The sequence below is a fragment of the Cygnus olor genome, chromosome 2 (genome assembly GCF_009769625.2).
Source record: "Cygnus olor isolate bCygOlo1 chromosome 2, bCygOlo1.pri.v2, whole genome shotgun sequence".
Lineage (NCBI taxonomy): Eukaryota > Metazoa > Chordata > Aves > Anseriformes > Anatidae > Cygnus > Cygnus olor.
Window position 1 is genome coordinate 48,629,810 of NC_049170.1, and position 23,069 is coordinate 48,652,878.

General features: G+C 41.6%; 1 long non-coding RNA gene across 1 annotated transcript; it reads right to left on the minus strand.

The window, feature by feature from the left end:
• Positions 1–784: 784 nt before the first annotated feature.
• LOC121064307 lies at positions 785–15,089 on the minus strand. The gene is made up of 3 exons (XR_005816451.1): positions 15,018–15,089; positions 8,462–8,543; positions 785–948 (listed from the first exon to the last, which is right to left on the minus strand). It is a non-coding gene; the product is annotated as an uncharacterized LOC121064307 (long non-coding RNA).
• Between the last annotated feature and the right edge of the window lie 7,980 nt (positions 15,090–23,069).

Consider the following 23,069-nt stretch of genomic DNA (forward strand, 5'->3'; position numbering starts at 1 on the left):
CTTCAGCAACTCTCAGCTTCCTTTACCAGCACAGCTCCCGTGTGGTTTCTGGGCTGTGATGTGTGCTCTGGATCATCGTGAAGTAATTTTGGGGCTGTAAAATCCACAAGCCGCAGCTCTGCTGAGAAACAGAGAGCACTTTCATCCAGCAGGACCCCAGAGTTTACATAAAACCGTAAAAGGGAGGCTGGCGAGAGTCTTGGGTGAGAGCAGAATGAAAGGCCGTGGCGCTGGGGCCTGGAGCGGCTGGCTGGGCTGGGGTTGCAAGTCAGCCCCCCTCCTGCCTGGAGCTGGTGAGGGACTGACATAGACGATGGGCCTACAGGGCCAGCACGGGATAATGCCAGTGGCTGCAGCAGTCTGGGTCCCCGTTCCTCCTCCCAGGAACAGTCCCTTTGCCTTTCTTTATTTTCCAGAAGTAGCCCTGCACAAAAAAAGTAGACCGTTCTGGTTCTCCTGCTGCAGTGGCAAATTCATGAAATGCTATTCAGTGGTGTATTATTTATCAGCACAACCAGGTCTTAATGAATCTGAAGAATGGCTTTAAAAAGTGAGAAGGAGAAAGGAGGCATTGACACAGTACTTGATACCTCACAGCATGTTATGTGCAGCTAGACAGATGCATCTATGTATATATACGCATATATGCATTTGTATATATACAAATGAAATGACATCCACAGGCGTATGAAAGTGAATGGATTTTACAGTAAAAAGAAATCAGAGCAATAACTATAACTTTTTTAAAATTATTTTTATTATTATTTTCACTTTGCTCCACGTTGCCCATTCCTCACTCCCCACAAAACAAGATTTTGGGCTGTGCTTGGGCTGAAGGTATAAGGGCTTCCCTGGGCAGCAGTCTGAGGCAGAAATCAGAACTGGTGCTTCTTGAGGTAAGTTGGTCCCGGCGCATGTTCCGATGAGCTTAAGGAAATCTTGCACACACTGCAGGATAGGGATACATAACACAGACATTATCGCACAGAAAGCAAGTGAGAGAGGGAAAAGAGAGTTGTTGTCAGAAGGAAATGGGAGGAAGGACCCAGAATATATAAGGAAAAAAAGTGACATAAATTACAGTTTGATCACCACATTAAAAGAATCATGTGCTGCACAGTATTATATGGTGGTAATTATATACCATGTATTTATTATACAGTGGTAAGAATTAACGACTTAATATCTGGCCACTCCATAGAGCTTGTTATAGAGAGGTGTTGGATTTTTTATATATTTTCTGTGAAGTTTAATTTTCCATGTGGTGTTGAGTCAGGAAATGGAGAGCCCCTCAGGTGGTGTGCTAGGAGAAGTCCTTTGAGGAGAATGTGTGTTCTGATGTGCAGGGGGAGCTCCCAGGAGCTAGCATTTCATCGTCTGAGCCGCTCTCTTTGTTTTATGCTCAAGATGTTGTTCCAAAAAAAAAAAAAAAAAAAGTGAAAAAAGATCTCTGAAATGCACGGACATCAGTCCATGGGGGAAGCACAAAATATCTTAACAGCTTGTGATTAATTAGAGCAAGGGAGGCACTTGAGGAAAAGCGCTGTACTGAATCTATGTACTATATCACGGGTAAACAGCTGCTCCTTTCATCTGGAAGTTTAGAATTTTCCTCTTCAGTCATCGCCTCTGTACCACGATGCACTGGGTAGAGCCACGGAGTCAGAAGAGCTGACTCTTAAACCTTGCACTATCCCAGCACTATGTGGCTGTGGGCCAATTACTTTACCACTCTGGGTCTTTTCTTCCCGTGCCTGACCTTTCTCTGTCTGATTTCCTCAGCTCTTCAGAACAGGAAGCTCCTTTTACTACGAGCTTGTGCAGTGCCTAACACAATGAGGCCCTAAAGTGGAGGCTACCAGGTGCTACCACAAACTGACTGAGCTGACACAGATGTTAAAATTTGACAAATTTCTGAGCTTCTGAAAAATTAATCTCCTGATGGGAAAAATTAGACACCACATACTTTGTCTGCAGAGCAGACAGCTCTTTCTCTGGTGTAAATATACAAGAACAAAACAGCACTCACACAGCCTGGGTGCTGTGATCCGCATTCAAAACAGAGGGATGATACTGGGGATGATAAGGAGGCTATGGAGGGATGCTTGAATTAGCTCTAGAAACAATTTCAGTAATGGAAAAATACATAAGATAATGAAAGAGGAGCAGTCAGTCTCACTTCTGTGCCTGGCGAAATTATAGAGAAGATTATTCTGGGAGTTATTGAAAAACACCTAAAGGGCAACGCAGTCAACGGTCAGAGCCAACATAGGTTCACTAGGGGAAAGTCATGCCTAACAAACTTATTTTCCTTTTATGATAAGATCACCCAGCTAGTTGACCAAAGGAAGCCAGTCGATGTAATCTTTCTGGGTTTCAGTGAAGCTTTTGATACTGTCTCTCACAGTATCCTTCTGGACAAAATGACCAGAATACAGTCAGATAAAAGCATAATAAGATGTGTGAACAATTGGCTGATGGGTCAGGCCCAGATGGTTCTTGTAAATGAGGTTACATTGGGCTGGAGACCTGACATTTGTGGGGTTCCCCAGGGCTCCATTTCAGGACCAGTCATCTTAAATGTTTTTATAAATGATTTGGATGAAGGACTTGAAGGTTTTTTGAGCAAGTTTGTGGATGATACCAAATTGGGTGGAGCTGCTGACTCTGTTGAGGGTGGTGAGGCCTTGCAGAGAGGTCTGGACAAGTTAAAGAGTGGGGCAGTCACCAACAGCATGAAGTTTAACAAGAGCAAGTGCCGGCTCCGACACCTGGGAAGGGGCAGCCCTGGCTATATGTACAGACCAGGGGATTAGATGCTGGAGAGCAGCCCTACAGAGAGGGATCTGGGGGTTGTGGTTGACAGCAAGTTGAACATGAGCCAGCAGCGTGCCCTGGCAGCCAGGAGGGCCAACCGTACCCTGGGATGCATCAAGCACGGCATTGCTAGTCGGTCGAGGGAAGTGATTGTCCCGCTCTACTCTGCGCTGGTGCGGCCTCACCTCGAGTACTGTGTGCAGTTCTGGGCAACACAGTACAAAAAGGATGTGAAACTATTGGAGAGTGTCCAGAGAAGGGCTACTAAGATGGTGAAGGGCCTAGAGGGGAAGACATATGAGGAGCGGCTGAGGTCACTTGGCCTGTTCAGCCTGGAAAAGAGGAGGCTGAGGGGAGACCTCATCGCGGTCTACAATTTCCTCATGAGGGGGAGTGGAGTGGCAGGAGCTGATCTGGTGACCAGCGATAGAAGCGGAGGGAATGGCTTGAAGCTGTGACAGGGGAAGTTCAAGGTGGATATCAGGAAGAGGTTCTTCACTGAGAGGGTTGTTGTGCACTGGAACAGGCTCTCCAGGGAAGTGGTCACAGCACCAAGCCTGTCGGAGTTCAAGAAGCGTTTGGACAATGGTCTCAGACACATGATCTTTTTTTTTTTTTTTTCGGTTGGTCCTTAGGGTACCCAGTAGTTGGACTCGATGATCCTTGTGGGTCTGTTCCAACTCAGGATATTCTATGATTCTGTAATTCACAGCAATTTTAGCAGTCTCACATGAAAATCAGGCTAGAAATCCATATAGTGTAAGACTTGATCAAACTTCTCACATTAGAAATCATACTTCTAAGCTTTTTTTTTTTTTTTTTTTTTTTAATAGCAATTTCATGAAACCATTTTGCTGTCCTGATTGTGTTACGGTTCCTCCTCTTTGCTTGAATCAAGAAGATGAGTGTGTGGTATGGTTGTCTTCTGGAGGCACTTTAACTTGGGGTGATAGAGAGTTGTGCTCTTGGAGCTTAATATATCTGGTTTATTCCCCACTGTTGGTGATGATGGCAGCCTGTACAATATACTCAGAGAAATCATTTTAGCTATTGGCTGCAGAGAAATAGAGGTCTGTGCCTGGCCCACAGCACTACTGCACTACTGGTATTTTTCAGCCATTCCAATATAACCCCTCACTTCCGCTCAGCTGCTCTCTTCAGAAACGGGACATACTTTTTTTGGAAAGACTTCTGTTCTCTGCAAATTCAGACATAAAATATATTCTGACGTATGGTTAGATTTCACTGAGAAAATGGCAGTCTGATCTCTGTCTCCCCATCTGCCCTCCTCACAAGTTTCATACACAAACATGCACACACACAAACAATTACATGTACTTGTGTATATGTTCTGTCATTTTCTGTCATGCAACTGTTGGCTCTACCACTACAGCACACCTGAGAAGTGGATGACTTAGTATGATGTTTTCTTTAAAGTCTGAGCAGGGATATTGTGAGTTGCTGCAGTACTGGTACTGGCAGGCTTTCGTTCAAGCACAGCCCTCATGAGAACTTTCTCCATTCACTATTAATGGTAGCAAGATGATTCAGTCAAGAGATAACACTCCTCTGGAAAATATTTATAAGGGAAAGGAAAAATAACATGCTAGAATGTTTGTTAACTACAAAATCAGCAAGCTCATAGTGTTCAAGGATCTAACACTTCTACTCTTTTTTTTTTTTTTCAGATTAATTTGCTTATTACTAAACAGAAAATGCTGTTGTGGGAAATACCATTTATTTGTTACAGGAAGCATAAAATGTATCTTGATGTATAGAAGGAATGCACCTTCATCTTTTTAGCATAATAGTTTGCTAATTGCGGGTGCAATTAGTTGCATAATTGCAGGTGGCCAGCAGGATCTACTGACACCATCAATCTTTTTCCTCTTTTTATATCAGAGAGAAACAAATTTAATGCAAAGTTGCAATATTTATACCAGGTCTGTATGGCTCTGTTTTCTGTCACTGCTAGCCTCATCATTTATCTTCCACACCCTCTACTGATTTATCACACCAGCTTGTTGCGTTACGTAATAATCTTGATTTTCAACTAGAGGAGATAGCTGTCTCTTGGTATATATTCATAGGATGGTGCCTTAGTCTAATGAGAATGCCAGATGAAAACAAGTACTAGAGAACATCAAATGCCGGCATGAACACCAAGCAGACCCAAACAGAAATATCCTGGCTTCATTTTTTATAGGGCAAGTAACATTTTTTTTAAAAAATTAATTTTCCCCATAAGGTAAAGGCAGCTCATACCTGAGATACTGTAGACTATACAACAGTCATCTGATCAGTAGGATCAAGTAATATTAATGTTACTTTGGACTAACATTAAATTAGACAATGATTGGTCCAACTAAGCAATGCTGACTCCATCCCAGAAATAAATGCAAATTCCTTGGAAATCTTATGAAGATACTAACATTAACTATTCCCCAAGAACGCCTCACTGCTGTCTGCACACTCAGCTGGTCTCACTTTATGTGTTCCCCCCATCTGAGCAACAGCTAACTGAAGGCGATTAAGTCAGCAAGAGGGAAGTAAGCCTTGAAGCGAACACACACACACACACACACACACACAGATTAGCACTTGCTGCTAGTTTGTTTAATGGTTATAGTCACTGCCATCTTCATAACACCATTAGAAATTAAGCTGCTTTTGTCTGAAAGTATGTGCCTCTTATCCTGTGAGACAGAGGACAGCCTCTTTAAGGTTATGTATCATCCAGCTGAATTGTTCCACTACTTTCTGATACAGGCCAGTAGCAAGCCTTCATTTCACTACAGTAACATGAGAAGGACTAGGACCAGGGACCTTTCTGAAAACACAATAACCTTTCATTTTTGAAAGATACAACATCTTCCATGTACCTTTCAAAATCTCTCAATCCAAGCTGGGTCATCACCATCTACAGTCTGTAACTCTTGTGTTACCATGCTAACAATAGGATGATCGTGTATTACAGGACCATTCCCTGGTAAAGAAATCTATTTGATTCTTGGCCTTTTTCTCTGCACAAATTCAGGATGTTTATCATTACTTAACAGGGTACTGCAACAAAAAACATTTCTTAAGCAAATATCTTTTCTGTCTGTAAATGTGCTTATGTCAGTGCCTTACATGCTGATGTTGCTGAGTGTCTGAGAGCTGAATCTTTTAAATTAAAACAAGAAAATGAAAGTTTAAAAACTGTTATTCTTTGGGGGCTCAGAGATTTTAAGAACAGTTTTGATCTGAAAAAGAAAATGGAAACAGCAACTTTTCTATTCATTTATGAGCAAATTAGTCATTTAATGCCTTTTGATCTTCAACACCAATACATAAAGCAATGATGTAATTTTTCTTATTCTGCAACAACTGTTAGCACTGTTTCTTGCAGAGAAGCAAGCATCTAGAGGTGTCAAGCTGACACCCTACTCCATGAAGTACTATCCAGATATAAGCAAGGGTTGACTAAGCTGGCCTGACTGTTGTGAATTGCTTTTTTTTTTTTTTTTTCAAAGCACCTTATCATTAAAGCACATTTGCTATCAAACCCCATCTGTTAACAATTAACTTTTGGAAATCCAAACAAATGGGAAAGCATTACCTCAAATATATTCAAGTCTTTGCCATACAGTTTTTGCTATATTATTTCCCGAGGAATTAAGAACATTTAATGAAGGGGATTTAGATGTCTTTCATATCAAGGTAGGGACTTGTAAAAAGAGCTTATGAATAGTTGCACACTGCATTAATCAAGGAAAGAAAACTATTTCATACAGCCCAAATAGGAAAAGTAATGATGCTAACAAACATAAAAACAAGACTATCTATTGGGACTCACAACCTTAATTTTGATTGAAAAGTCCCAGTCCCTATTCAAGAGGGATACTTCTGGCACTTGTTCAGTGCAGAAAAATGGCCACAGGGCTGCTGGCCAAACCCTGTCTGAAGAGAAAGAGCCAGGATTAAGGGTAAATAAAGAAGTGGCATGTTGTAGGAAACACCTATGCAGGTAGTACTGCAGAGAGTCCAGGCACTGTTGTTAGCTGGAAGACTGCCACCATTCAAAGACTATCCAAGTGCTTAATGAAGCAACAAAAAGAAGCTGCGATTACAGCATGGATAGACATATCTGTGATAGCTTTAGCTTGGCAGTCATACACAGCAGCAAAAGACATCATAGACATCATAGCAGCAAAAGACATTGGCAAAGACATCAGCACCTCTCTAAGACACAACACAGAATTCAGGACCATGAAGTCTTCACTGACCATTTTTTGATTGCTTGGTTGTGGTGTAGTCTTTACTGCTCTTACTGCCCAGACTAACTAGAGTCAGTCTTGGACAGATGTCAGACCTTCCACATCCCGTGCAACCAGGACAGGAATTTCTCCTGTCCCTAGGTAATCAGAAACCTCAAGAATAGAAGAAGCTCCTGATACCATGTCTGATTTTTTTAAATCTATTTTTCCTGATTTTCATTTTAATCTAGAAGAGAATCTAGAAAGAGCCTCTTTCATTTAAATAGTAAGCTCAAAAACAAAACAAAACAGTGCCTTCCTTTGTATTTTGGGTAATACAGTGCCAGGCTCACAGAAAAGGCTTAGTGAGATGTGAACAGGTCTGAGAACTATACAGGCCTTATTCAGAACTATACAGGCCTAACCTACTAGTTTTATTCTGTGATCACAGTGAATTTCTCAAGGTAACTGAGAGCAAATTCAGGCACTGCACTCAAATTGTGATATTGTGCTGAGCAAAGCAAAGTCATTAATTTTTCCCTTCCCACTTCCTTATTTCTAATTCTGAATAAGGAAGCTGTCCTGGAGCATCTTCATCCCCTTTTTCTTATTGTCACAATGAATGTTCCTCTTTGATTGATGAGTAGTTTTCTCAGACAGACGATTTTCTGTGATCTCCCAAAATGCTATTTCAGAGCTGTCCAAAAAAGCTACATTCAAAAAATGGTAACAATGTGGAATTTGCTTAATTTCAGAGTACTACAAATTTAGCACTCAGATCCTAAGCATTTAAAGATTTTGTGAGTTCAAGTTTATTCAAATCTGGAATCCAAGTCAATGGGAAGTAATGCAGAAAGATGGGGGAAGTAAGTCATACACACTCCAAAGATACCCCTCACCATCCCCCATATTTGCATGAATCACCTTATGCTAAAGTCATGTGTTCTATGTGTTCTGTTTCTGCTATTAAATTGTCTAAAAAATATAGCCCTATAACATCCAATTTTGCCCAGGATTGTGGCTCTATTCCACTGTAAAAGCTCATGACCACATTTACTAACCTGAAAAAACAGGCCTCCCAGATTATTATTTTTCTCTCTGATCTGACTAAATCCAGCCTATATGGGATCTACCAGCCCATAACATCCATAGGGCTGGAAGGAGCAGGACTAGATGCATGCCAGAGTCTTTAAGACAGCTGCCATTATTTCTTCCTGGCCCAAGAAGAGATACCAAAGTGGTTTTGGATGTACTTCTCTAATGCAGTTGAAATATCCTGGTCTGATTGAAACAGTCAATATTTTTTTCATAGTTAGTCCCATCTGCTTTTTCACCTTATTTCAACCTCGGATAAAGCTGGGATTCTTGTTCCACCCCCCACCTCCCCTCCCCCATTTGAATGTTACCTGAACAGAAATCTTTCAGCTCCATCAGAAGGAGCCCTCCCCACCAGAACACCAAAGTACAGCATGGACCGCAGGGTATGACCTATACAAAGTACAGGCAAAAGGAGATTTAGACCTCATGCAGCAAAGAATCCCTCAAAAGACTCCAAAAATACTTCATATATTTTGCAGTCCAGGTGAGAAAATGTATAAACCAGCGGGGTGATTGCCCAAGATAAGCCAGGGTTCAAAAGGGGTTGGTTATTATTTGTTGGGACGAGGTGCCACTGCTGTCTCTGTTTGCCTGTACTTTCGCAGCACTTCCTCTGTACTTCTTTGTTCAGTCCTTTCTGTTTGCATCAAAACATCAGAAAAATTTCCCCTAAATAACCACTGTATTATTTTATAGATTTAACCTTGTAACTCTTTCCTCTTATTTCCCTCTAAGTCACACGTTATCTCTTTCACTGCTAAATATTTCCTGTCTGTTTCATTCATTGGCTTATTTTAGCTTCTTCCTTCCTCTTTGTTGGCTGGCTGCCCCCTATATGTCTGCCCTACATGTTTATACTCGTACCCATTGTTGCCTGTTTTCTTGGCCAGCATACTGGTTCCCATTCTTTGCCATTGTGAAACTCTCAAAGAATAGCCAAGTTACTTCACATTTTCTTTGTGTGAATCATAACTCTTGCGGCCTCCACTGCAGCAGCCATCTTGACCTGTGGCAACTCCTTAGAGACAAATTCCACAGTGAGAGTAGACTCAGTCTGCTCAGTAGCCCTCGGCACTTCACATTTAATAGGTAGCTACAAGTCTCACCCACAATTTCTTTAAATTCTATAATTTCCTTTTCTTGAAAATTAACAGAACCCAACATTCTATCCTTTTATAAAATTCATATTGGGTCTCCAATGGGACAAAGCTAACAAACTTTGGAAAGCTTTATTACTGCTATTTCCTGGCAACCCACTGAAAGGAAGCAACAATTCCCAATACCCTCAATCACTGTCCTCGTGTACATTAAAAAAATAATTAAATAGATAATGTGTGAGATTTTTTTTATTACCATGAAGTTTTGTGTAATAGCATACAAACATCATGATACTAAACACCTTTTCTCTTAATTCATGCTGATTTAAGAGGCACAAGAATCACATCCCAAAACAGAATTCTTTAAAAGTGACATTTCCTGTTTCTATGGCAGTTCCACTGCTCTGTTCTGTCCCAGCATGTACCTTGTGCCATTACTTAAGTGCTCGCTTGTTGTTGTTATTTATATTAGGGATGCCAGAAAGAAAAAGCATCAAGAGAGTGAGTGGGAGCTCTTATGACTCAGATTTGCTTGATTAGCAAAATGCACCCACTGAGTTCCTGAATGCAGGACTCCCAGGAATGGATGGGATAATCCAGGATTAGATTCCTGTTCTACTTTTTGCCTTTTAACTTTTTTTTTTTTTAATGATGATCGTTGCTATGAGACAAAAGTTCATTAAAACATTGAAATTGGAAAGAAAGTATGTGTTGATTATGACTGAAACACAGATCACTGAGGGAGCTGACCTCCACCTTCCAGCCTTGGATAGGTAGCCCAGGCTGTGAACAACAAGGAATGTGCACCCCAGATGACCAGGAGCTGTGCATCTGCAGGGGCCACCATTAGGAAGCATTTCTGATAGTGAATGAAGACTTCGTTGGTTCTTACCGTGCAGTAACAATGGAAAACAGCAATCCAAAGTGCCCTGTATATTTACTTAAAAAAAAAATCAGATTGTTTTTTATTAGCATTTCAGCTTGTCTCATCTTTGTATTAAAGATGCAGATTAACTTTTTGTTTGTTTGTTTGTTTGTTCATTTTTTTGAATACAAAATAGTTGCAAAAAGGGGAAGAAAATATCCTTCTTATTCCACAGCACACTGATGCAGCCTGTTGTAATAAATAACTGTAAGGGACAATCATGCTTAGAATCTTAGTTGCATACTTAATCTCTGTCAATTCTTAAAAGTTGCATTTCTCCATTTTTCTAAGTATACTCCCCTGAAAAAAATGATATTTGATGGTTTCCAAGACAGACCTTCCATATACAAAAAGACTCGTTGCTAAGGTGTATACAAACACACACAAATATATCCATATATATACCCTGTGAAATAAATGTGTAAGTACCACCATTCTTTGAGAGCATTCTATTTCCTCCTCAGTGCTGTTTCAGCATGGCTTCAGCATTTGCTTGTGGCTTTTTTCCCAGTCACTGGATTTTAGTGGTGAAGTGATATGTATTTTTCAGTTTCTCACATGCAAGCTGTTATTTATTCAGATCACCAGAATGTACTGTGTGATTTAGTATTTCTAAAATTTTAGGTTCACTAACCACTTCATGGGACGTCATGCGAAGACAGCACAAGGCTACTTTTTTGGTAAGTATTTACAGATCTCAGAATAAACATTCAGTGGGAATCCCAGCTATAAAACAGTTTGTCACATGCTATACACACACTGGAAATCTTGCATCTTTGGCATTTGCAGACTGGAGGGAAAGTTCCTCTTTAGAAGAGATGCTATCACAAGTCAGTATCAGTCTCAGCTTGCATGCTGATCAGTTTTCATTACAGGACTGCTTTATATCACTCTCTAAGTAGTCACTAATAAATAAAATGCCAGGAGAGACACACCAGAAATTGTTCTCTATTCTAGGCAGCTCCTTGTTTTTGCAGAATTAATAAAATACGTTGTTGTGCACTGCAATCCAGTTTCCTCTAGCTACCATTTCCATCAGCTCTTGGGCTGTCATAATAGCCCACATATGCTGAATTCCCATGTTCTTGCAGGCAGGTTTTTATAGCCTGCGAGCATAGACCTCAACTCAAGCTCATGGCAATTCTCTACTGCAGCACAAAACCTACCAGTCTGGTTTCTTACGTTAGTCCCTGCATGCAGCTCAACGGTCTCCTAAGTGCACTGAGTTGAATTGTTATTTCATCATTACGCTATTCAAACTGCTTTTAAACTGCTCATGATCCAAATATTGTGTATTTCCTTATGCATTACATCTGCTTTGATTATTGTGGCCTTCCCTGATTGCTTAGATAAAGGGTTCCTGAAGTTACTGGGGAACATTGCAACCCACATTTACAGAATGGGACCTCGTTGACCTTGCTGTGGCTCTCAGAGGGAAACTAATTTACTATAATGATGGTGTGGACTCTCCTACTCAAGGAAAAGTGCATAACTCACCATCTTTCACCACTAGCCAACAGTGAAAATGAGGTTCAGTTGCTGGAGGGTGGCTGGTCCAGGATGCCTTCCTTCACCTAAGAGGTACTAAAGTTTAGTACCAGTAAAGTTTAGTATCAGTACAAGTCTATTGCTACGACTCTGGTGCTAGCCTAGGCTTATCCCTTCCACAACACTCAAACTTACAACAACACTCAAACTTACAACAACACTCATTTCTGTTTGATGTGACTTCCTGGCACAACCAAGTTATCTGTCCTAGTTATCCATCTCAGAGATGGGGATGCCACTTTCAGGTGCCTACTGCCCTCTCTTCACATTTTGTGGTGGTGAGATAGACAACAACCTGGCTGATCTTCAGAATCACAGCCTTTAACATATTCCATAGAGTTGTTCTCTGTTGGAGAGAAACTGTACAGAGAGAGTAATCAAACTGCCAGAGATTCCCCAGAGCAGGAAACCAACTTGAACGCTTCTAGGTATTGGGATAGCACTCAGACCTACTGCTCATCCTCCTTCTAACCAAAACAATATGGGGATGGATTGGTACATAAAGACCGTCATACCTCCAAATAAAAGCAATATTGGATATCTTTCACAGGAAAATGCCACAGAAAACCTCTCAAGGACTGAAAGTTTGATTCAGATTCTGCTTACTGATCCTCATGGTCTAAACACTTGTTAGGTTTACCTAGTCATACCTGTTGCACACTCCAGCCATGATGAACAGATCCATTCAGCACAGTGTTTACCACTTTCACCAAACCCAAACGGACATGTTCTGAGGAAGAAAACCATCATCAAAACACCCCTCCCCTTCAAAAGTGTTACAGCTTTTATGTCTATGAAATGTGCATAGGATATTAATGAAATGGGAAATATGAGCAGCTATTACCCATTACAGGCAAGATGCTGTGTTATACAGGCATATGTAAAGTCACACATTCAGACTACCACTTACACCATTTCCTCTAGACATCTAATTTGAGTGCCATTCAGAACCACTGCTAGAAGTCCAGGTTTATTGTAAAGGGGAAGAAAGACAGACATTTTCACACAGCAGTTCAGAGTATAGATAATTGCCTGAAAGGACGTTTGGTCTTCCAGCCAAATTGCAGCATTCATCTTAACTTGAATTTTTCATGATCTTCACAGTCTATGTATGGGATCACATAATTTACAGTTCAGGTGGATTTGGTCAACCCAGTTCCCAAAACAGTCAGTTAAGGCAGAAAGCTGCCTTGAATCCAAGCTTGCAAAAATTATGCAAATCACCCATGACTGAGAAAGTTAATTTATCTAGTTTTCTATGTGTGCAAAGACTAACTTGGTATTTGACATTTACAAATTCCCAACACAATTCTTGTCTGTTTGCAAAAACATGTAAGTGATAAAAATCCAACATCCTAACTATTACTTTTGCAAAGACAACACAGGGCAGAAGAGAACATCTGAGGCACCTATAGTACTGAAAGTATTTCCTTGTAGCGTAACAACATATCCCTTTGCTGTGGAGCTGTGCTCTCTCATGTTTACTTGGGGAAAAAATCCTGAAATCGATGCTGAGCTAATTGCAGTCCCCAAAGGCTCAAACACACACCTTTTTTTACAAAGGCAGGGGAACAACAACCCCATTAAAAAGCCATTGAGAAGGACCACAAGAGGCTCCTCAGGCACTTTGAAAAATCTCTGATGTCAGTGACTTCTATATCCAAATGATCTTCACCTGGCTGGCAATCACTGTGACAGTGAAAAACATAAAACATTCTTCAGTCATCACGTCACCCCTTTTCTGAATGACTGTAACTGAGAGCTTCTCAACCCTGGAAGCTTTAAAATACCCAACAGCTACAAATGCTTGAACTAATGGAGAGAAAAAAATAGTCATCTGTTCAGCATAGCCTAAGTGTCTTCATTTTATGAGAGCTTAAACCTACTGCACTGAAACTGAGAGGGGGTAAATGGGAGCTTTCTGCAAGCCAATAAGGAATATATTTTGTCATGGCTCTTCACAACAGCAGTTGTAAAAGTCTGTGCATTCATGGCATTGTTGCTTAAAAGAACCTTTCTTGCTGTCTAGGTATTGTACAGGTGGAAATGGGTGTGATTCAGTAAAACACACTATCCATTAATTTTCTAACTTGTGTTTTCCTATTTGAACTGAACATGGGCTGTTGCCCCCTTTTAACTATGGCAGCAACACGGAATAGCTACTTTTCTGACAAGTGACCAAGAAAACAAGTTACACAGGGCAAGTATAACGTGAGAGTGGACTACATGTCCTGCCCGATTCTTAACCAACCCCTCCCTGCTATTCTAGCAGGCAGGGAAATGAACTGGCTTCAGAGCCAAGCAGCTTTCCCTACTAAGACTCCGTTTGTGGCACCATCAGGATGAAATCAATGTTTGTTTACTTTTTCTGAGTAAACTGAGAATATGGAAAAGGAGGAGTCCCAAACCTCAAAAACAAAAATGAAAAATTCAAGGAAATTCATGGATAGTACCAGGCAGTTTACTCAGCTGACAGAAGAGAAGAATTTTAACTTGGAGAGAAGGTAGGGTGACTCTCACATAACTTCTTCCATCTTTGCCCTAGGTTTCTACAATGCTATTCCCAGCTGCCAGCGTGGAGGAGAGTAGTGAGCTCCTTTGTGCACACTTACAATAGTAAATACAGCATCCTGGAACCACTTAAATCCTCTGTGTTCTTAAAAAAAAGACCTTTTCAATCTTTGACATTTTAAGTTAGAAGTAAAAGCAGTCAAGCACATTATTAAATTCAGCCTCAGTTTCAAGAAAGGGATGGGTGTGGGTGTGTCTAACCAAGACTACACTAGGGAGACGATAACTGTTTCTAGGAGAAGAGTGTCAACTTTTATTTTTGGGACAGCAGAATTGGCAGACGCTCTTGGCTTCCACCACACAATTCATGTGAAATGAAAAAAAAAAAAAAAAGAAATTTAACTGGCGCTGCCCAAGAAAACCAGACAGACGCACACAAAAAAGGAATGATGTACCATACAAAGCATTAAATACACACACACGCACACACAGGCAGGACTCTGCTTTATACGATTTGAACCATATGGGCATGTACACATACACACGCACTAACTCACACCCGTAAATCATTTAGCCGGATTATCTGTCTGGTGTGTGGAACAGAAACACACTTATGAAATCTCTTTTCTTCTTTTAGCAGCAGGCTAATAATTGATAAAGAGCCAGACTGGGGGCTCTGAGTTTTATGTGACAGATATACAAGGCTGCAGTTCTCCCTGCCTGCACTTTGCCTGTTCTCTCAACAGCAGCAGCTCCAGCCTGAGAGCAAGAAAAGCCACTCACCAGCTGGCACCTATCAGACTCCTCCAGCAGCTGCCAAGTCGGCCTGTGAGGGCAGCACGGATCACCTGATTTAGCCAAAGAAATAAGAAAAAAATATCCCATCGGGTGACTCAACAGGCGCTGGAGCCAGCCATGCTTTCTGTCCCACTTGGGAGGCTCCAGCTGCCCGTCCAGCCCTCCTGGTAAAGCCTGAGCACAGATATGTGATTGCAGCAAGTCGCAAGCCTCCTTTAGCATCCACCCCAGCAGCCAGAAGTGGAGAGTGGGTGGCAGAGTGGTCTTCCTGTAATGACAGAGTGGGCAAAGCAGCAGAAGCATAAATACCCTCTTGGCCTTTCTGAAGGCATCCCCATTGGCTCCCACTGGCTTTTCTGGAGGCAGGGAAGCACAGAAAATGCATGTGAAAATAATGGGCTACTCTGAGGGGAAGGGCTTTTCTCCCTCCTCTGCGCATTTCCTGAATTACAGTGCGAAACCCAGAGTCTGCATTAATGGCATGTTGTCTAAAGTTTATTTTCTAAAGATTTTTGCCTTTGCCAATGTGAAGGAAACCCTTCATAATGAATGGCCTGAAGGTGTGGAAACAGGGAGAAGAGTGGGTAGTTCCTGGGTACTGGCCCTGCACTTCCACTGGGTTAGACAACCTCAAGCAAGTCAGCTGGTTTATCAGTGCTCCAGTTTTCTCATGCATTAAATGGAAGAGGAGGTAACAACAAGTAGAAGATGGTATGTGTAGAAGTGGTGTGCGTGTGGTGCTAATATGGATTTCATATAAAGAACATTTAGAAGTCATAAGTCAGGATTACAAGGATGTTGGTCACTGCATAAGTCTGTAGTGCTCTTTCTTTCTGCTTTTTAAGGAAAATTGCTGCTGGGAGATTCCACCTCTGCCATGGCTGAGTCCTCCTCAGATGGCATGGAAATGGGTGAGGTGAGAGGGAGCAGCTCACCACTGGGAGGCCTTTGTGCAGGGATCCACTCCCCTTCCCTTGGGCTACCTGAAAACCAGTAAGCTAAATTAAATGCTCTTTGCACATGGCATGACAGCGGCCAGAAAAGCCATGAAGAAAAGGATTGGTTGCCATGTCCAACTGCACTCTGGTGGGTCGATCTTGTATGCCACAGATAACAAGAAGCAACTCCTGAAGCAGCTTTGTGACAGGTAGCCTGATCCTGCTTGTTGCAGGCTCGGAAGGACTCCAGGAGTCCTCATAAGCTCTGCCTCAGAGCTGACTGCACTTGGAACAAGAGGTAGGCCTGGAGAATGCCTGAGATGTCTTCCAGCCTGACAGATCCTATGATCCACCATAGTACCACTCAGCGCATAGCTGGGACTCCCAGGCTTTCTCTGTCCTGCCGCCTTCTTGTTTACATGGTACTGGCACTCCATTCTTTTAACATACAGCAAAACTGTGAAAAAAAAAAAATTAAATTCAAAACAAAACACATACTTAAAATATAGTAATATTAAGGAAATAAAATCCAACCCACAAACAAACAAACAACAACAACAAAAAACAACAGTGCAACAACCCACTCTGAAGTTGTTTCCATATTGTTAGGCATAACTTAGTGACATCTCTTTTTCAGGAAGTTCCATTTTTTGCCACTTTTTTCACTCACATTGAAGGGCCATGACTGACACCTAGGAGCATCTTGAGAGACATGTCAGGGAAAAGCCCCATGTTGGTGAATCTCACAAAACAGAGAGCTCATTTGCTTCAGTGACCGGAGCCTGCCAAGTAACCCTGCCAACAGGAGGTGTTACTGGCATAGAAAGTGCATTTACCAGGCTTCCTGCTGACAAAAATACCTGGTGCTTGTAGTGATCTTCCTTCTGTTACACTGTAAAGTGTCCAAGCCTCGGGGGAGGCTGCTTTGTTTGTGCTGAGCTCTGCACAAACGCAATTGGAGTAAGAAGCAGCACTGCAGTTTCTGATTTTCACTAATTGTGTCTGCCTTGATTTTCTCCCCCTGCATCATTCCTGTGTAAAAGGACTGAAGCTGGCTCAAGGATATGCTTCATTTTTTGACTCTCTGTCAGCTGGAGCACAAATTTCAACTTCAGGAACACATGTGTGCCACGCACACCCTGTTGACTAAAGGGAGACAAGATCTATGTCATCAGAAAACTGACTTCATTTCCATCCGAGGCACAATACTCACCAGAGAATCAAGAAGAAATAATACCTCACCTTTGGGATCTACAAGATATTTTAACAATTCCATTCTGCTCAGAGAAACCGTCAAGATTGTCACACATTTAAAATACAATCACCTCAGATACAGCTTCCATTACAATGGCATCAGAATACTTTTTCTGACCTTGGTAGCATTTCACCAGCTTTGTAGAGGTGTCACTGAGAACAAGCCTGAGTTGCACATGCTCTTGTAGGACTGTGCTTCCAGGGATAACAGCATACAGCTAAACAACAGCACGAGTCAGCTCCTTGTTAAGTTACACACACAGGTACACATTCTGCTTAGTCCACTAAGAGAGTTTCATTTCATGTTAGCTTCGCTTTTAAGCCCCACTACAAGTGAAAAGATGAATATGTAGCAGGCTTTAGAAAACAAACCAGATAGAACCCTCCAGTATACCAGAAAACAGTCTAGTTAGTAATCATAGCATATTTGCAATAATGTGGTACAAGGGACCTATACCATGCAGAGGGCCTGTTGGAAGATGCCAGCTGCACAGTGGTACTGGGGAGAAACATAGCTGCTTGTATTTTGGTGATGACATTTTAATATTAAATCACTGTAAATTAGGATGATTGCTCTTCTGTGGTGAGCAAGTACAGACCTTGGCATCTACAGGAAAGGAAAGGAAAGGAAGGAAAGGAAAGGAAAGGAAAGGAAAGGAAAGGAAAGGAAAGGAAAGGAAAGGAAAGGAAAAGGAAAGGAAAGGAAAGGAAAGGAAAGGAAAGGAAAGGAAAGGAAAGGAAAGGAAAGGAACCGAGCGGAAAGGAAAGGAAAGGAGCGGAAAGGAAAGGAAAGGAAAGGAAAGGAAAGGAAAGGAAAGGAAAGGAAAGGAAAGGAAAGGAAAGGAAAGGAAAGGAAAGGAAAGGAAAGGAAAGGAAAGGAAAGGAAAGGAAAGGAAGACTGTCTTTAGCTTGTGTCCTTTGAGTTGATGTTTTTCTACACTGTTCCCTTTTCCTACTTAGTCCTCAACTGCCATCACCACATTACATTGAACTCCTGTAGTTGATGCAACTCAATCCACTTTTGGCTGACTTCAGATCAGGTAACCTTGTTTATATCTTCAGTTTGATCCAGGAATTTCATGGGAGCTTTACCTTCTGACTCCAAGCTACATTTGGCTGAATTTGGCCTTACACGTGGGAAAAACCCTTTGGAGAATCACAGTAGTTACTGTACAGACACAGCTGCTGTTTTTCCAAATGAAATAGTATTTCATATGTTTCAATGCTTTTTAAAGTCGAATCAATTTGGCCCATGACTTGCTCTGTATTTCTTTTGCCAGATTTGATTTCTGTGTTCAGAGTTGGGGACGGTAAGTAATAATGACAACAATGTGTCTGAAATGAGAAGTTATTAACTCTATTTATACCAGCATAAGCAAATTATGAAAGTCTGTCAGTGCCAAATTTCAAGCAGGCTTTGGTATGCATGGAATATATTAACGAGAAGAGAGTTTGGCAAGTGAGAAATACAAAGAAGCTAGGAGGAATGTCAGTTGGAAAGAAGACCCAGGTTCTCGCTGTGGTGGTGGGGGGATTCAACAAAACAAGCCACTTTTATAAGGAGAAGGAATAGATCTGGTCTATGTGCCTGGACCAGTCATGAACATGTGCTTAGTGCAAACCCCGTGGTGTAGCACACTTTCTGTGACATAGGCTAGACTGCAACTACTAACTCCAAAAATGAAATGGTTAAGACAAACGCAGAGCTGCAGTTGATGTATGAATCAGTGAAGTATGTAATATCTTACCAGCTGAAATATTTGAGGCTAAACATTAAGTCCTTACTCAGTGGGATCTCTGCCAGTAAGCTCACTCTCCCTTGATATTTATGATTAACACTTTAAAACATCCACATTGTCTTTTTGACTCATAAGAATTCCAGTTGACGGGAACCAATTTTCTGTGGCAAAGTTTCTGGCTGTTACAAAAGGGGAGACTTCTTGTTCAGCTCTCTCTGTCCTTTACTGTTATTGGATCACAGAGCAGCAAATTACCTTTGGGAAGGAGGTATCTACGGGTGTCCCAGGCTCACAGCTCACTCCCCAGAGAGCTCCCTCCAGGCTAGCAAGCTGCAGTGGGGATGAGTCCATCTGCACCTCACCAAGCTTTAATGAGAACTAGCTCATCTTGGATTCCCAGGCTGCAGGAGATATGTGTGAGGGAGCATTGGCCCTGGGTTTATGACACAGTCTTTGCAACACCAGCATTAGCTTACCTAGCCAGGCTGCTGTTCTCCCCCTTAGAAAAACTGGGACAGAAGACTTTGCAGGCAGCAGAAGCAAGTCTGGTGAGGTAAAGCAGCTGTGGACAGCAGACTTCCTGAGTCTGGGGTTTTGATTGCAGCTCCCAATAAGTGTGATGTATGTATGAAGAAGAAATAGAAATAGAAGAATTAGAGACATACAAGTGAAGAAGCACATTAGGAGTAAAGAGTGAACATTTTTTTTCTTTCTCCAAACTCTTCCTAATTAAAAGAGGGATGAAGTGGAAAGTACTTGAAAATGGGACCTATGGTTGCAGAACCACATTTCTGAAATACAGATCTCTCAAGTATCAAACTACACTGCAGAATGACTAATTGTGGGGTGACTAATCCCTGTCTTCCCTCCAGAACTATTATTTCACAGTGGCCAAGAAAACATACCATAAAGATGTTGTTATCACATCACTCACATTTACTTGCGTTGAGAAAGACTGAGGCTTTTATGGTACTTGTCTGATTACCAAGAGATATGCTTCTTTCACATAAGAAAAGAAAGAATCACTTAGTCTTCATAGTTCATTCCTGGACAGTTGTGAAGGTGTTTGGTTAAATGTCTAGGGATTAGGAAGCTGGCTTTCAAGCAAAGAAAAAAATTATTTGGAGGGGGGAGGGGGGGAGGAGGAGGGGAGATGGCAGGAGCAGCTGGATATTCAGGTTGACAGAAAATGAAAACCTGCCTTTGTCTTGCTTTCATTAGTCTTCATTACATGACCACGACAGCTTTAATTGCTGCCCCGCATACATAAGTAATAAAAATGTAAAATGTTTAAATGAACTGTGGCTCCCAAAAGCCATTATAAAAGATTAATGATGAGTACTCTTTGCTAACTTAAACATCTTCAAGAAACACATCTGAGCAGCCCTTGTGGTTACGATGATATTAGAACAATATTGGCTGGACCACTTGTCTCAAACCATTATGCATCAAGCTTTGATGGTTTTGATTATTCCGTCTTTAGCTAGTCTGAATTCTAGACATATTTGATTCCAATTTACTCGTTCCTGACATGTTATCCCAACCCTACAATCCAAAGAAAGAGTATTCAGGTACTCATATTCTGTCTTCAAGAACTGCTGATGGCTTTTACTACCAAAGACATTGAACATGGGGTTTAATAGTATCACTCCAGAAATTATTCTGTTAATTAAGAAAATATCCACCTGAAGGGGAAAATACATGATCTTTGCTATATAAATTGGAAGTAGTACTAAGACGCATGTTTGAATTGTAACTTTCCCTTGAGGGGCACAGATTTTATTCTATTTGAATTCAGATGCGAGAGCAAAGTTAAATTTCTAGAAGGGCATCAAAGCAAATCCAAGCTTTAGCATAGTTGTGACCACCCATCTCTCATTTGTCTTAGAAACTCATCTTGAGGTTTAGGGAATGCTTAAGTAGAGGTGAAGGTACCAACTCTTGCCTTCTCGCTGCCACCACTCAATCTTCCATTTGTGATTTACTACCATGTTTATCACTGCGTCTGCTTATCAAAATGGAGTTCATGCAAAGACTTGTAAGTTATTACCAGCCCATTATGTCATGTATTTGTGCCCTGCATACATAGCAGTGCAAGTTTCAGAAGCAGTACTCCTGGCCCACTAAGCGCATGGGAATAAGTTGTACCTCTTAGCAAAGCTTGTACCTCTAAGCAACCTGCTTTCCTCTTACTGTTTCCTATAGGCAGCAACCAAACTTTGTAACGGGGCACTCTGAGCTTTTCCATGGATAAACACCTCCCTTGTGAAGTCAGCTAAGTACTCTTCAGAACTATGTATCTATGGGAATGAAGAGGTATGCAGAGGCAAGCTGAACTCTTTCTGTGTGGTGTACTCTTATGTTTGGCTTTCAGTCCAATTTTTGAGTTGGACAAATTTGGGAAGACTTATAAAACTTGATACTGTGAGGCATAAACCACCCTCTGGCTATTTGGGATTGAACTGGTTTTTTCACAAATGGCAGGAATTTGCTGGTTGCAGAGCTACTTCATGCCATCCTTTCCAGTGTCACTCACGGAGTCCAAAAACTAGACTGTGGGGCTGCCAAATGATGTATTTGTATGTTCCTTTCTGCTTTAGTGCTCATCTCACTCTATTCCACCCAATGTTGACTTTCATAATACAGGTCCCTCTGCCAGGAGTGGATTATATTGGCTACTTAAGGTCCTCCAGGCCTTTACCAGATCTCCCTCACAATGATCTCCAAATTTTCCCATTTCCTGTCCCGCTTCCATTAGCTCTTCGGGCTCATTTCTATTCACGTGGTCCCATTTCTATTTCCTGACTGCTGTTTGGAAGCTGCCTCCTTACTAAGTCTGGCTTTTGGGCTCTCAGCTCTTCCTGCACAGTCTTCTGGGCTGGTCTCATTCCAACCTGCAGGCCACAAGCTTGCCCAAGACAACTATCTTCTCCTCAGTACTGAAACAGAAAAACACAACACCCAACAACAACAACAAAAAAAACACCAAAAAAGCCCAAACCACACACACAGAAAAGCCACCTCCAAAAAAACCCCCACCCATTCTCTGTTCAGCACTGAAGAATAAACTGATATAATTAGGACCACAGGACTAATTATATTTAGGGAGAGCAGGAGAAGTCTGCTGTCCCAGGGAGAAGAGCAAGATGATGGAGAAAGGAGAGCATGGGTTAGTGTTGCTATTTCACAGCTGGCTGAGCAAGCACTTGGCTCTACTTTTTCCAGCCTAGGAAGTAGGTGCAGGAGCCACAAAGATACAGAAACTTTCTTGCCAGGTCTTTTAAATCAGTTACAGGGTGAGCAGGAGGAGCTCATCCCACTCTCTGCCCCCTTCTCCTGTCAGGGAAACTCCTCGGGGTGGTGCTCAGCCTCTCTCAACTCCTCTCCTGCTGCTGCAGCTGCCCTGGAAGCCCCCAGACATTCCAGCAGAGTCTGGACGGCTGCTTTGGTGACAACCTGGGCTCAATTTAATGAAAACGTTCTTGTTCACTTGCTGTGCTGGCAGCCTGCCAGCATATTTTCTTGAGGCACATAAGAGAGAGAGAGAGGAGGGAAATGGTGATTTTTTAACAGTTTTTTTTTTTTTTTCATCCAGCCAAACCTGACTGGAATTTCATGGATGAAAGAAAAGGCACTTCTCTAGCCCAAGGGCCTTGTCCCTGCCAAATTATAAGGGCCTGCTGCAAACAATTGAGGTGTTAGAGCTTCTAAAAAAATAAAAATGTTGAAAGATTCTTTTATAACGGAAAATATTAGGCAACCCAAATCTAGGGCCAGCTGGTAGTGGGCAGTATAATATAAGCTCTTTGAAGAAGAGCTGTGCAAATAATAGATTTGCAGAATTTCTTTTCTTCCACTCCACCCAAGTCTGAACTATTTTAGCCATTTTCTCCAGCTAAAATTATTTGCCAAATTCAGCCAACTGCTAAATTCTCTCTCTCCTTTTTTTTTTTTTTTTTTTTTTTTTTTTTTTTTCCAATTTGACAGGTTTCTTGTAAAAACAAACCCGTTCTCCCACCTCTGGTTTGGACTTGCAGCGTTCATTGTTGACACTGTTAGGAAGAAATTTGCCTGTGGTCAGCTCCTTTTTTTTTTTTCTTTTTTTT